At 47.5% G+C, this 13,888-nt stretch overlaps 1 long non-coding RNA gene across 1 annotated transcript; it reads right to left on the bottom strand.

Moving 5' to 3' along the window:
* Window positions 1–264: 264 nt before the first annotated feature.
* LOC145534229 (uncharacterized) lies at window positions 265–12,452 on the bottom strand. Its single transcript, XR_014074363.1, has 4 exons — window positions 10,212–12,452; window positions 799–1,792; window positions 480–572; window positions 265–419 (listed from the first exon to the last, which is right to left on the bottom strand). It is a non-coding gene; the product is annotated as an uncharacterized LOC145534229 (long non-coding RNA).
* Between the last annotated feature and the right edge of the window lie 1,436 nt (window positions 12,453–13,888).

The following is a 13,888-nucleotide window of genomic DNA, read 5'->3' as shown; positions in this document are numbered from 1 at the left end:
GCAGCTGACGGTTTGGTCTCCAGCGGCGGGCATGTGGCAGTACCGGAAGCGCCGGAACCAGAGCTTCTGTTCCAGGCGCCAGTTGGGTCTTTGCGCTGGGGGCCTGCCGATGCTGGGAACCTCCAGCCGGCCTGCCTCCCTATCTGCCCGCCGGTTCGCCGGTCAGGTGCGGGTTCCTGCGCGCCCAAAGGTGCTGGGAAGCCGTGCCAGGGAATCTCGTCGCCCTCAGACCCTTGTCTGCGGCTGCCGGCTTTGGGAAGGGGCTACGGCCACGGTGTTCAAGGGCGGTTGCTCTCCCAGGAAGAATCCGCGCCATCCCCACCCCAATCGTCATTCCAAGTGTGCTTAGGGCCGTCCCCGGCGGCCACAGGTGAGGGTAGGAGCTTAGCAGCCAGGGGCGCCCACCCCCAGCCGGTGCCCTGCACCCCGCAGGGGAGGGGAGGGGCCTAGCAGTCCGGGCGCCCATCCCCAGCTGGTGCCCCGCAGCCTGCAGACAAGGCCTGCAGGAGTGGACTGTAAGGATGGGCCCGGGCGGGAGGGGGGCTTTCCCGGAGGGCCGGGAGGGGCCCGAGCTGGCCCGGGAGCGGGGCAAGGGGGCGGGGACCTGGGCGCCCCTGTATTTTCCAAGGCAGGGGCCGGGGGCGGGGTCACCGCCCACACACCAGCTGAGAGGCCCACTCGTGGCGGTTGATGTAATGGCCGCTCCTGACACCTTGCACCCGGATTAAGGTGAAGGCGCCGTCTTCGAGAGGAATTGGGGCTCTGCAGGTGGTGCTACAGCTTGGAAAGAGACCTGGCCTTTTCCTGCGGTTCAGGGGCCGGCCTCTTCTGGGTGGACCAGCTGCTTCTTAAAGGAGCCGCACCTTTCGGGCCAGTTCTCCACAGGCTACGATCCCTCGCTGGTCACTGGGGAAGGAGCCGCGTCCCCGTCTCTCTGACAGCTCTCATAAGGCCTAGGTCTGTTTCTTTGCTCAAACAAGCTTGATGCTGCAGCTGCAAGAAGATAAAGGTTGGGGGGCCGAAGAGTGGAGAAGGAGAAAAGGGCCTGAGAGGTTAAAGAACCCCAAAGTGAGGGAATATCAGAAGATTGGAGGGTAGTGGGTGAGGGGAACTGGTTCTAGGAAGGGACTAATGGGCCCAAGTGTTTCCAAGCACCGCAAGAAAATGCCCCCTTAACTCGGCCTACACTGTGACTGAGGCTCAGTGCCCAGCTCTGAGGATGCAGAAGAATCACAGCTCTGCCCTGGGATCTCTCCAGCTGGTGGGGAAGGGAGATTTGGACACAAGTAACCATGCTCCAATGGCTGCGTGTGAGGAACGTGTTGATCAGATGTACACTGGGTGTAACCAGGGGCACAGTGGAAAGACTAACTGCAAATGGAAGAGAAAGGAAGGCTTCTTGGTGGTAATGGCTTTGGAACAGGTTTTGAAGATGTTTGGGGGTATATACAGATGGAAATGGGGACAAGGGTGCTCAGGGAAGAGGGATTTGCCTAAGCAACGGAATGGAAGGCAAGAATCCTCTGGGGATGCTGGATAGTCCCACACGGCCCGCAGGTGGCCATAAATGGCTGAAGGTAGCTGATTTTGGCTCTAGGCGGAACTAAGGGCCCTTACCCACTCCCACGGCCCCTCCGTTCCCTCCGTCACAGTGAATGGGAAATTATGCTTCCTCTTCTATCTTTCTCCTAAACTATGAGGTTCTTCAAGGCAGGGAAAGAACTCTGTCACCTTTCCATCCCCAGTAAGGACTTAAAGGCTTGGCCCAGATGGACCCTTAAAATTGATTGACCTGAAAATCCTGTTTGGAGGAGAGGAAGACTGAGCAATGAGACAGTAAAGATGGATCAGGTCCTATGACTATCCTCTCCCAATCCTCCCTTGGGTGGCTCACAGGCAGCTTGAACCCAGCTCACCCAACCTAGCTCATCCTCTCCCCACTCCAAACCTGCAGCATCCCCAGCATTTCTGTCTCTGGTCTCTGGGATGGATACTGGCTTCTTCTATTATACCATTAGGAACCAGAGACCCCTCCTTATCCCTCACCCCCAAGTCTGATGCATCACCAAGTCCTACCAAAGTTACTTTCTATATTTTTCTCAAATCTGTGCACCGCTCCCCATCCCATCATCAACTTCCTGAGCTAAGACCCCTCATTCCTGGCCTGGCCTAGTCCTAATCAATGTCCTTTCTTCCCCTCTTCCCTTCCTCCAGTCCTTTCTCCATACTAATGTAGGTTGGCATTTTCAAAATGCACACACCATCCATTGCTCCTCCTCAGTTACGACTCTGGTTTGAAGACTTTAGTGACAGTCATTGCCCTCAGGATAAAGATCAAAACAAGGCCCCAACGATCCTGACCCTGCTTTTGCATCCACCTTCATCTTTGGCCACTTTCTCCCTCACTCTCTAAGCCCCAGGCTCCTGGTCTTTTTCTGTATTATTTCATTTGCTTGAATCTCTCTTCCTCTTCTGTGGCTCACTGTTGCCTAATCATCCCCCTCTAACTCTTAAACATCACTTCCTCAGGAAAGTCCTCTGTAACTCTCAGACAAGGCCAGGCCCCGCTGGTGTAGACTCTGATTAAAGAGGATCTTTCACTTTCACACCCTTTATCGTAGGCTCTAATGATATGCATCTGAGTCACCTGTTTAACTGGTTTCTCTTTCCACCCAGCCTGTAAGCTGCAGGAGGCCAGAGACTGAAGAGTTCATGGCGCCCAGCACAGGTCTGGCCCAGAGCAAGCCCGAAATAAATATTTGTGAAATTAATGAATTGAACTGTGGCCAGCCCTAACTGTCTGCTGAACGATTTAGGCGATATCCTGTTGGCTGTGGAAGACTATTGGAGGGAATCAGGGTTTTAGGACTTTGGGAAGATTAATGGATTGGAGGGGAGGAGAAAGTGGAGGACCTGTAGAGTCAAAACTTAAGCAGAAACTTCAGAAGGTACAAAGCAAGTATAATTATCCCCATCTTCCAAACTGAGAAAACCAAGGGTCAGAGAGGATAAGTAATTTGCTTGAAGTCACATACCTAGTGAGTTGGCAGAGTCAGTTCCTCCTCCCAGTTCGCAGAGTCCAAGCTCTTCATCACAAACTAACCTGACTCTGACCCTCATGGCACAGACAGCTTGGCAATAGTGGTCCATATGTGGGTGAGGGTCAGGGCTGGTGTCTGGGTAATGTGGATGCCCAACCCCTATCAGAGGGCCTGACCTATCATAGGCTTTCAGGTGGTACTTTTTGAATGGATGGATGGCCAGTTAACAGAAACAGCAGAGGCAGGAGAAGTAGCAAAGTTTTGCACCCAACTCCTTGTCCTGGGAGCAGCTGCCAAGCAGTCTTTTTGCCACCGAGAAAGAGAAGCACCTTGAACACAAGGGCCATATTTGCATTACTCGGGGATATCACCCTGTAGCCCAAGTTCCAGGACAGAGTGTCCTCAGTTTACTCATCTGACCAGAAGGCATGATGTCCAAGCCATGAGGTGGCTCTGCTTCATTACTATCATCATTGTCATTATTATTTGTTAGCCAAAGAGTGACAGCTTTGAAGACAATAAGTCTAGAGTTTATAGCTTGGAGGGAGGGATGTGGTGAGTGAGAACAAGGGTATGATCACATTCCCTCTTCTCCTGACTGCCCCTAGAAGACCAAAGCCATGAGCAGGGACTTGTCTAGAGAGGCAGGAAACCTGGCCTGGGTGACTAACTGAAGGGAAACAGTCACAAGTCACACACTTGCCTGGCCCTGAGGAGGTTATGCAGGACACCTGGTGGCCAGGGGAAAGGCCAAAGGGAACCTAGGGTGCAATTTGATTGAGGTCATACCTGAATGGTCTAGTGGTTTTCCCCACTTCAATTTAAGTCTGAATTTGGCAATAAGGAGTTCATGATTTGAGCCACAATCAGCTCCCTGTCTTATTTTTGCTGATTGTATAAAGTTTCTCTGTCTCTGGCTGCAAAGAATATAATCAATCTGATTTCGGTGTTGGCCATCTGGTGAAGTCCATGTGTAGAGTCTTCTCTTGTGTTGTTGGAAGAGGGTGTTTGCTATGACCAGTGTGTTCCCTTGGCAAAACTCTATTAGCCTTTGCCCTGCTTCATTCTGTACTCCAAGGCCAAATTTGCCTGTTACTCCAGGTGTTTCATGACTTCCTACTTTTGCATTCCAGTCCCCTATAATGAAAAGGACATCTTTTTTGGGTGTTAGTTCTAAAAGGTCTTGTAGGTCTTCATAGAACCGTTTAAGTTCAGCTTCTTCAGCGTTACTCGTCGGGGCATAGACTTGGATTACTGTGATATTGAATGGTTTTCCTTGGAAATGAACAGAGATCATTTTGTCGTTTTTGAGATTGCATTCAAGTACTGCATTTTGGACTCTTTTGTTGACAATGATAGCTACTCCATTTCTTCTAAGGGATTCCTGCCCGCAGTAGTAGATAAAATGGTCATCTGAGTTAAATTTACCTATTCCAGTCCATTTTAGTTCCCCGATTCCTAGAATGTCCATGTTCACTCTTGCCATCTCCTGTTTGACCACTTCCAATTTGCCTTGATTCATGGACCTAACATTCCAGGTTCCTATGCAATATTGCTCTTTACAGCATCAGACTTGCTTCTACCATCAGTCATATCCACAACTGGGTGTTGTTTTTGCTTTGGCTCCATCCTTTCATTCTTTTTTTTTTTTTTTTAAATAAATTTATTTATTTTAGTTGGGGGCTAATTACTTTACAACATTGTAGTGGTTTTTGCCATACATTGACATGAATCAGCGATGGGTTTACATGTGTTCCACATCCTGAACCCCCCTCCCACCTCCCTCCCCATCCCATCCCTCTGGGTCATCCCATTGCCCCAGCCCTGAGCATTTGTCTCATGCATCGAACCTGGAATGGTGTTCTGTTTCACATATGATAATATACATGTTTCAATGCTATTCTCTCAGAACGTCCCACCCTCACCTTCTCCCTCAGAGTCCATAAGACTGTTCTATGCATCTGTGTCTCTTATTCTGTCTCGCATATAGGGTTATCGTTACCATCTTTCAAATTCCATATATATGCATTAGTATACTGTATTGGTGTTTTTCTTTCTGGCTTACTTCACTCTGTATAATGGGCTACAGTTTCATCCATCTCAATAGAACTGATTCAAATGTATTCTTTTTAATGGCTGAGTAATATTCCATTGTGCATATGTACCATAGCTTCCTTATCCATTCGTCTGCTGATGGACATCTAGGTTGCTTCCATGTCCTGGCTATTGTAAACAGTGCTGCGATGAACATTGGGGTACACGTGTCTCTTTCAGTTCTGGTTTCCTCAGTGTGTATGCCCAGCAGTGGGATTGCTGGGTCATATGGCAGTTCTATTCCCAGTTTTTTAAGGAATCTCCACACTGTTCTCCATAGTGGCTGTACTAGTTTGCATTCCCACCAACAGTGTAAGAGGGTTCCCTTTTCTCCACACCCTCTCCAGCATTTATTGCTTGTAGACTTTTGGATAGCAGCCATTCTGACTGGTGTGAAATGGTACCTCACTGTGGTTTTTATTTGCATTTCTCTAATAATGAGTGATGTTGAGCATCTTTTCATGTGTTTGTTAGCCATCTGTATGTCTTCTTTGGAGAAATGTCTGTTTAGTTCTTTGGCCCATTTTTTGATTGGGTTGTTTATTTTTCTGAAATTGAGCTGCAGAAGTTGCTTGTATATTTTTGAGATTAATTGTTTGTCTGTTGCTTCGTTTGCTATTATTTTCTCCCATTCTGAAGACTGTCTTTTCACCTTGCTTATAGTTTCCTTTGTTGTGCAAAAGCTTTTAATTTTAATTAGGTCCCATTTGTTTATTTTTGCTTTTATTTCCAATATTCTGGGAGGTGGGTCATAGAGGATCCTGCTGTGATTTATGTCAGGGAATGTTTTGCCTATGTTTTCCTCTAGGAGTTGTATAGTTTCTGGTTTTACATTTAGATCTTTAATCCATTTTGAGTTTATTTTTGTGTATGGTGTTAGAAAGTGTTCTAATTTCATTCTTTTACAAGTGGTTGACCAGTTTGCCCAGCACCACTTGTTAAAGAGATTGTCTTTTCTTCATTGTATATTCTTGCCTCCTTTGTCGGAGATAAGGTGTCCATAGGTGCGTGGATTTATCTCTGGGCTTTTTATTTTGTTCCATTGATCTATATTTCTATCTTTGTGCCAGTACCATACTGTCTTGATGACTGTGGCTTTGTAGTAGAGCCTGAAGTCAGACAGGTTGATTCCTCCAGTTCCATTCTTCTTTCTCAAGATTGCTTTGGCTATTCGAGGTTGTTTATATTTCCATACAAATTGTGAAATGATTTGTTCTAGTTCTGTGAAAAATACTGTTGGTAGCTTGATAGGGATTGCATTGAATCTATAGATTGCTTTGGGTAGTACACTCATTTTCACTATATTATTTTTCCAATCCATGAACACGGTATATTTCTCCATCTGTTTGTGTCCTCTTTGATTTCTTTCATCAGTGTTTTATAGTTTTCTATATATAAGTCTTTTGTTTCTTTCGGTAGCTGTATTCCTAAGTATTTTATTCTTTTTGTTGCAATGGTGAATGGTATTGTTTCCTTAATTTCTCTTTCGTTTTCTCATTATTGGTGTATAGGAATGCAAGGGATTTCTGTGTGTTAATTTTATATCCTGCAACTTTACTATATTCATTGATTAGCTCTAGTAATTTTCTGGTAGAATCTTTAGGGTTTCTATGTAGAGGATCATGTCATCTGCAAACAGTGAGAGTTTTACTTCTTCTTTTCCTATCTGTATTCCTTTTCTTTCTTTTTCAGCTCTGATTTCTGTAGCCCAAATTTCCAAAACTATGTTGGATAGTAGTGGTGAAAGGGAGCATCCTTGCCTTGTTCCTGACTTTAGGGGAAATGCTTTCAATTTTTCACCATTGAAGATAATGTTTGCTGTGGGTTTGTCATATATAGCTTTTATTATGTTGAAGTATGTTACTTCTATTCTTGCTTTCTGGAGGGTTTTTATCACAAATGGATGTTGAATTTTGTCAAAGGCTTTTTCTGCATCTATTGAGATAATCACATGGTTTTTATCTTTCAATTTGTTAATGTGGTGTATTGCACTGATTGATTTGCGGATGTTAAAGAAACCTTGCATTCCTGGGATAAAGCCCACTTGGTCATGATGTATGATCTTTTTAATATGATGTTGGATTCTGTTTGCTAGAATTTTATTAAGGATTTTTGCATCTATGTTCATCAGTGATATTGGCCTGTAGTTTTCTTTTTTTGTGGCATTTTTGTCTGGTTTTCGAATTAAGGTGATGGTGGCCTCATAGAATGAGTTTGGAAGTTTACCATCTTCTGCAATTTTCTGGAAGAGTTTTTGAGTACAATAGGTGTTAGCTCTTCTCTAAATTTTTGGTAGAATTCAGCTGTGAAGCCGTCTGGTCCTGGGCTTTTGTTTGCTGGAAGATTTCTGATTACAGTTTCGATTTCTGTGCTTGTGATGGGTCTGTTAAGATCTTCTATTTCTTCCTGGTTCAGTTTTGGAAAGTTATACTTTTCTAAGAATTTGTCCATTTCTTCCAAGTTGTCCATTTTGTTGGCACATAGCTGTTGATAGTAGTCTCTTATGATCCTTTGTATTTCTGGGTAGTCTGTTGTGATCTCTCCATTTTCATTTCTAATTTTGTTGATCTGATTCTTCTCCCTTTGTTTCTTGATGAGTCTGGCTAATGGTTTGTCAATTTTGTTTATCTTCTTGAAAAACCAGCTTTTAGTTTTGTTGATTTTTGCTATGGTCTCTTTTGTTTCTTTAGCATTTATTTCTGCCCTAATTTTTAAGATTTATTTCCTTCTACTAACCCTGGGGTTCTTCATTTCTTCCTTCTCTAGCTGCTTTAGGTGTAGAGTTAGGTTATTTATTTGATTTTTTTCTTGTTTCTTGAGGTATGCCTGTATTGCTATGAACCTTCCCCTTAGCATTGCTTTTACAGTGTCCCATAGGTTTTGCATCCCTTCATTCTTTCTGTAGTTATTTCTCTACTGCTCTCCAGGAGCATATTGGGCACCTACCCACCTGGGGAGTTCATCTTTTGGTGTCCTATGTTGTTGCCTTTTCATATTGTTCATAGGGTTCTCAAGGCAAGAATACTGAAGTGGTTTGCCATTCCCTTCTCCAGTGGGCCACATTCTGGTTTGTGACATTGTACAGGAGACAGGGATTGAGACCATCCCCAAGAAAAAGAAATGAAGAAAAGAAAAATGGCTTTCTGAGGAGGCCTTACAAATAGCTGTGAAAGAAGAGAAGTGAAAAGCAAAGGAGAAAAGGAAAGATAAACCCATTTGAATGCAGAGTTCCAAAGAATAGCAAGGAGAAATAAGGAAGCCTTCCTCAGTGATCAAAAGAAATAGAAAAAAACAGTAGAATGGGAAAGATTTGAGATGTCTTCAAGAAACTTAGAGATACCAAGGGAACATTTCATGCAAAGATGGGCTCAATAAGGGATAGAAATGATATGGACCTAACAGAAGCAGAAGATACTAAGAAGAGGTGGCAAGAATACACAGAAGAAATGTACAAAAAAGATCTTCACGACCCAGATAATCACGATGGTGTGATCACTCACCTAGAGCCAGACATCCTGGAATGTGAAGTCAAGTGGGCCCTAGGAAGCATCACTACGAACAAAGCTTGTGGAGTGATGGAATTCCAGTTGAGCTACTTCAAATCCTAAAAGATGATGCTGTGAAAGTGCTGCACTCAATATGCCAGCAAATTTGGAAAACTCAGCAGTGGCCACACAACTGGAAAAGGTCTGTTTTCATTCCAATCCCAAAGAAAGGCAATGCCAAAGACTGCTCAAACTACTGCATAATTGCACTCATCTCACATGCTAGTAATGTAATGCTCAAAATTCGCCAAGCCAGGCTTCAGCAATATGTGAACCATGCAATTCCAGATGTTCAAGCTGGTTTTAGAAAAGGCAGAGGAACCAGAGATCAAATTGCCAACATCCGTTGGATCATCGAAAAAGCAAGAGAGTTCCATGAAAACATCTATTTCTGCCTTATTGACTATGCCAAAGCCTTTAGCTGTGTGGATCACAATAAACTGCGGAAAATTTTGAAAGAAATGGGAATACCAGACCACTTGACCCGCCTCTTGAGAAACCTGAATGGAGGTCAAGAAGCAACAGTTAGAACTGGACATGGAACAACAGACTGGTTCCAAATAGGTAAAGGTGTATGTCAAGTCTGTAGATTGTCACCCTGCTTATTTAACTTATATGCAGAGTACATAATGAGAAACGCTGGGCTGGAGGAAGCACAAGCTGGAATCAAGATTGCCAGGAGAAATATCAATAACCTCAGATATGCAGATGATACCACCCTTATGGCAGAAAGCAAAGAGGACCTAAAGAGCCTCTTGATGAAGGTGACAGAGGTGAGTGAAAAAGTTGGCTGAAAACTCAGCATTCAGAAAACTAAGATCATGGCGTATGTCTGGTCCCAGCACTTCATGGCAAACAGATGAGGAACAGTGGCAACAGTGACAGACTTTATTTTTGGGGGCTCCAAAATCACTGCAGACAGTGACTGCAGCCATGAAATTAAAAGACCCTTGCTTGCTCCTTGAAAGGAAATTTATGACCAACTTAGACAGCATAGTAAAAAGCAGAGACATTACTTTGCTAACAAAGGTCCATCTAGTCAAGGCGATGGTTTCTCCAGTAGTCATGTATGGATGTGAGAGTTGGAATATAAAGAACTCTGAGTGCTGAAGAATTGATGCTTTTGGAGAAGACTTACGAGAGTCCCTTGGACTGCAAGGATATTCAACCAGGCTATCCTAAAGGAAATCAGTCCTGAATATTCATTGGAAGGACTGATATTGAAGCTGAAACTCCAATACTTTGGTCACCTGATGTGAAGAGCTGACTCATTTGAAAAAAACCCTGATGCTGGGAAAGATTGAGGGCAGGAGGAGAAGGGGACGACAGAGGATTAGATGGTTGGATGTTATCACCTACACAATGGACATGAGTTTGGGTAAACTCCGGGAGTTGGTGATGGACAGGGAGGCCTGGCATGCTGCAGTTAATGGAGTTGCAAAGAGTCAGACAGGACTGAGCAACTGAACTGAACTGAACCTAGGGTGGATTTGCATAGGCAAAGAAAAGCTGCTCCCTCCTCTTTTCTAGCTTTCCAATGACTTCTTGGGCCTGCGAATTTTTGAGGTGGCTGTCGGTGGTGCCGAGTGACACAGAATAGCCTTTGCAGTAGAGTCCACTCCCTGAGAGTACCCAGAGAAGACCCCAGTCCTTCCTGTTACCAGGTCCTATGAAGGGTGAACGTCCTTGTCCATCTGACCATGGGGTTTCCTCCCATGAGAGAGTTCCTTGTGGCTCTCAAAGGTTGATTCTGTTCCTGTGGCATGATTCCATTCCTGTGGTGTGTCAAAAAGTACCTTGTCTTCCATCTGCATCTGTCCAACATCAAATCTTCAGACGCCAGCAGACACATGGCTGTGCCTCCTGTCAGTCTGTCTGCTCCCCACCCCCTCACTGCCAGCCCCACTTAACTGTGAAAGATCTCTCCAGCTGACCTGGCCCCTGATTCCACGGCCTCGGTGTTATCCATTTCCCTTCAACTCAATTCCACCAACACTTCCTGCAAGCAGAGCTGGGCACAGAGGGGTCAATAAAACACATCCAATCCCTCAGGGAACTGCCCAGCCTACAGTTGACAGAGAGAAGCAAATATGTCTAGAGTGAGTTTATAAAGCACTGGTAGCACAAAACACAAAAGAGGAAGCAATCTGTTCATTCTGGAGTGGAGTGGGGGCCGTGTCAGGAAAAGCAACAGAGGAGAGGTGACATTGAAGCAGGGTCCCAAAGGGTTTGTAGAATTTCACCTGGGGAGCAGGAGGGAAGGTGTTCAGCAGGGGTCTGCCTGAGCAGGGGAAGGAGGCGTGCCTGCACATGCTGTGTTTGCTGTGCCCAGAGCTTCTGGTCCAAGTTAGTGATGTAACTCCAGATGCCTGGAGCCCAGGCTGAGCAGCATCAGGATAGGGAAGGCCCATCCTGGCCGCCTGGCTGGGGCGAGGTGGGGGAGCATGTGCTGATCCAAGCTGACTCCCTTTCAGGGGAAAAGTTGAGGCCATTCACACAGACGATGAAGGAATTGGACCCTGTCCCAGTTCTGTGTTCTTTTTTTTTTTTTTTTAATAGAATTGGGCATCTGGAGAGTCAAAAATAAACCTTTGCCCATTGGAACAAGAAGCCTGGAGACCAAGGGTTTCAGGAGAAGGGTTGGGAGAAGAGTGAGGTAGGAACTGGATTGAGGCTCATCCAGAAAGGAACAGGATGGGAGGGAAGAGTGGCAGGTGGTCTGGGCCCTGCACTACCTGTTCTCGAGAGCCACACACGTCCTGCCCTGCCTTCCCTGGGCCAAATCCTCACCTCATTCTCTGCTGTCTCCACAGCTCTGGAGGCCTGTACTCTGAAAGGTGCTAGAAACAAAGCCTGCGAGTGTGATCCGGGACTCCAGAGCCCCTAACCCACCACCACCATGGCAGGAAAAGGTGCCAAAGGGATGCTGCAGACTGCAGCGAGGGGGTGGGGGTCATGGGCACTGTCCGTCCCTTCTGGGGCCTGCTGTCAGCTGCTGGCCCGACGGGAGGGCCTAGGATGCTCCACGGGGCCCCAAGTCTGGCACTGCCAGGATTCCTGAGAGCTAGGGCTGTCACAGGCACCTAGCAGTTTAGATACTGCCACGGTTCGGAGCCAACAGAAGTCAGATTCTGCTACAGAGCCCAAAAGTCATGCTGGCAGGCAGGAGGCACACTCCCCACACTCATCACAAGATACCCTGGAGATCAGGCTGCAGTTCATCCTGCCTGGAGGGCTGTCCTGTGGCTGACACCCCAGCACCCTCATCCTGTGCTCTGCTCTGCTGTGGGGAGAATTCAGTAGGGGCTGATCAAGGAGTCCTCAGAGACTGATTTTTCTCTTCTTCCACTCGAAAAATAGTGTAGAACATCTCACGTTGAATCCTCTTGTGAGGTCTTTCAGGAAACATCCTTCACCCTTTCCCTGAAGTCATGGCTCTTCACTGCCCACTGCCTCAGAGCACAGGAGAGGTGGAGCGAAGCAGAGGGCAAGAGCGGGGCCAGCTCATGGATGGATGGCTCATGGATGGACGGAGCAGGCCAGCTCTGGAATCAGAAGCCAGGAAAATACCCCAAGGGCAGTTGCTGTCTTCCTTCTCTGGGGATATTGCCTCAAGAACAAGTGAGACTGGGCAGCTGCCCGGGAGGAAGCCAGTGGCTAAGCACGGCCCTTCCCTTGTCTCCTCCCTTCCCCATATGGATTCTCCTGTTGCTGTTCTCATTCAGTGAAAGACTGATTGACCTAGAGTCTCTTGCTGAGCCCTCCCCAAACAAGTCCTGTCTCTCATCAGGGATTTCTGGGACACTTAAATACTCGGTCTAGAGAAATGCTGTTGGGGAGGGAGCCAGACAGTTGTGCTCCAGGCTCAGGACCCTCTCTCCTGCCTGGTCCTGAACTTCTAGCATCCAGCCCCTCAGGGCCGCTCTGGTCTGGCCCACTCCTAATTGGAACAAGTTTGAATGAATTAGTCTTCTCAAAGTATTCCTGAGCCAGCCTGAGCTCTTGAGTGCTCAGATGTGGGCAGAGATAGATGTCTCAAGACCCGCATACTTGCTGGGGGGGGGGGGTAGATGTCATGATACGATCAAGACTGGCTTCCTTCTTGCCAGAAGTGTTGGAATTGGCACGGGCCTGTAGCAGAAAGCGGAGTGCGGCTCTGCCCCCACCTCCATGGAGATTCTGAGTGCCATGAAACGTAAGAAAACCTCTGAGTACTCGCTGGCTGCTCTGCTTTCTCTGGAGTGACCCTGAAAGGACTGGGGCGGGCAGGCAAGGGTGATGTGGGACCCACGTGGGCAGCACAGATAGCCTGAATCCCAAGGCCCCAGAACCACTGCTGGGGCTGAGCTTCCCAGACCCCAGGCTCTGAAGGCTAGCCCGTCTGTGGAAAGGAATGCCGCCTTGGGACACCTGTTCCCAGCACCAGGATATGCCTGAAGATAGCCAGAGCGTAGTTTCCTTCGTGCCCTTTGACCTTTGACATCTTCCCACTGCCGCTGCATCTGAGGCTCCATAGCAGGTCCCCTGGGCACCCCCAGTGGTTGCTCAAGATTCTATTCCTGCTTCTTTCTCAGTTCTGCTTATGACCCTGGGCTACACTAGTCTCAGGACTCAGTTGGAACCAGTGCTGCCTCCATGTAGCGCTTGTCTTTGAGGAGCACAGTCCCTCTTAGCTAACCTGGGCAGCTGTACCTGGACTTCATTAGCTGCCCGTGGTCCCCTAAGGGCAGGTCATGAAAGATGCTCCTTCTCTAGAGGCCACGGTGGGGCAGAACAGAGGGAGCTGAGGGCCATGCGTGTGAACCAGGGGCACTTGGACCCTCCCAGGTCTGTGACTTCTGTTGCTATTTGTGTCCTGGTATGCGGGAGTAGGCAGCTGGCCCTGGCGACGAGGTCCTCACTTCCATTCCCCTTTGCCCCAGGCTTGGGTGTGAAGACATGGGCCCCCTGGGTCTCCTCAGTGTCTACCATGTGTCATCCTTGGAGCCTCTGCTGGGCTCTCCATGTGGCAGGTGCCCTGTGGAGGGCAAGCTACTTCCCAGCACATGCCCAGGCCCGCAGGCCTGCTGCACGTGTTCCTCCCCGCCACTCCCAGCCCAGATAGTCTCTGCCAGGCCAGCTCAGCTGCCTCCCTCACGCCTCAGCATCTCCTCGGACAGGGCCATGCAGGAACCCAGCTGGCCAGGGTGCTTCCAAGCCTGGGAGCAG

The sequence above is a fragment of the Giraffa tippelskirchi genome, chromosome 14 (genome assembly GCF_054371585.1).
Source record: "Giraffa tippelskirchi isolate mGirTip1 chromosome 14, T2T-mGirTip1v1.2.pri, whole genome shotgun sequence".
Lineage (NCBI taxonomy): Eukaryota > Metazoa > Chordata > Mammalia > Artiodactyla > Giraffidae > Giraffa > Giraffa tippelskirchi.
The sequence above is the reverse complement of the archived record's forward strand: the minus strand, read 5'-3'. Positions and strand labels throughout refer to the sequence as shown.